This window comes from Suricata suricatta, chromosome 12 (genome assembly GCF_006229205.1).
Source record: "Suricata suricatta isolate VVHF042 chromosome 12, meerkat_22Aug2017_6uvM2_HiC, whole genome shotgun sequence".
NCBI lineage: Eukaryota > Metazoa > Chordata > Mammalia > Carnivora > Herpestidae > Suricata > Suricata suricatta.
The window spans coordinates 69,249,487-69,251,438 of NC_043711.1; positions in this window are offsets into that span (position 1 = coordinate 69,249,487).

Below are 1,952 nucleotides of genomic sequence, written 5' to 3' on the forward strand. Positions count from 1 at the left end.
AAAAAGAAAAAGAGATAAAGGTTTTCCCAAATAAACAAAAACTGAAGGAATTCATCACCACCACTAAACCAGTCTTACAAGAAGTCCTAAGAGGGACTCTATGAGGGAAATGTTGCAAGGAATACAAAGTACCAGAGACACCACTGGTATGAATCCTACAGGGAACACTATGACCCTAAATCCATATTTTTCAATAATAACACTGAATGTAAATGGACTAAATGCTCCAAGCAAAAGACATAGGGTAGAAGAATGAATAAAAACAAAAAATGCATCTCTTTTCTGTCTACAAGAGAAGTATTTTAGACCTGAAAACACCTTCAGATTGAAAGTAAGGGGATGGAGAAATATCTATCATGAGACTGGAAGTCAAAAGAAAGCAGGAGAAGCCATACTTATACCAGACAAATGACTTTTAAAGGAAAGACAGTAACAAGAGATGAAGAAGGGCATTATATAATAATTACAGGGTCTCTCCATCAGGAAGAACTAACAATTATAAATATCTATGTGCCAAATTCAGGAGCACCCAAATACATAAAACAAGTAATCACAAACAGAAACAATCTTATTGATAAGAATGTGCTAATTGCACTTACAGCAACAGATAGATCAACCAGACAGAAAATCACTAAAGAAACAATGGACCTGAATGATACATTGGAACAGATGGATTTAACAGATGTATTTTAAAACTCTACATCCTAAGGCAAGGGAATTCACTTTCTTCTCCAGTGCACATGGCACATTCCCCAAGATAGATCACATACTGTGGCATAAAGCAGCCCTCAATAAATATAAAACAACTGATTTCATACTATACATACTTTCAGATCATGATGCTATGAAACTTGAAATCAATCACAGGAAAAAGTCAAGAAAACCTCCAAAAACATGGAGGTTAAAGACAACCCTACTAAAGAACAATCAAGCCAATCCAGCAGTTAGAGAAGAAATTAAAAAATATATGGAAACAAATGAAAATGAAAATACCACAATCCAAACGCTTTGGGATGCAGCAAAGGCCATCCTAAGAGTAAAATACATTGCAATCCAGGCCTACTTCAAGAAACTAAAAAAAGCACAGATACAAAATCTCACAGCATACCTAAAGGAACTAGAAGGGGAGAAGCAAGAGCACCTCAAACCCAACAGAGAAAGAGAAATAATAAAGATCAGGGCAGAAAAAATAATATAGAATCCCACCCCCCAAAAAAACAGTGGAACAGATCAATGAAACCAAGAGTTGGTTTTTTGAAAGAATAAACAAAATTGATAAACCTCTAGCTAGGCATCTCAAAAAGAAAAGAGAAAGCACCCAAATAGACAAAAACATGAATGAAAATGGATCTATTACAACCAATCCCTCAGAAATACAGGTAATTATCAGGGAATACTATAAAAAATTATATGCCAACAAACTGGACAACCTAGAAGAAATGGACAAATTCCTAAACAAACATGCACTACCAAAATTCAAACAGGAAGAGAGAAAATCTGAACAGACCCATAAACAGTGAAGAAATCAAATCAATTATCAAAAAATCTCCCAATAAATAAGAATCGAGGGCCAGACGGCTTCCCTAGGGAATTCTACCAGGCATTTAAAGCAAAGTTAATACCCCTTCTTCTCAAGCTATTCCAAAAAATGGAAATAGAAGGAAAACTCCTGGACTCATCCTATGAAGCCAGCATCACTTTAATTCCCAAACCAGACAGTGACCCAGAAAAACAAAACAACTATAGGTCAATATCCTTGATGAATCCAGATTCAAAAATACTTAACAAGATGCTAGAAAATTGAATTCAACAGCATATAAAAAGAATTAGCCATCATGATCAAGTGGGATTCATTCCTGGGTTACAGAGCTCATTCAATATTTGCAAATCAATCAATCACTTTAACAAAAGAAAAGATAAAAACCATATGATTCTGTCAATAGATGCAGAAA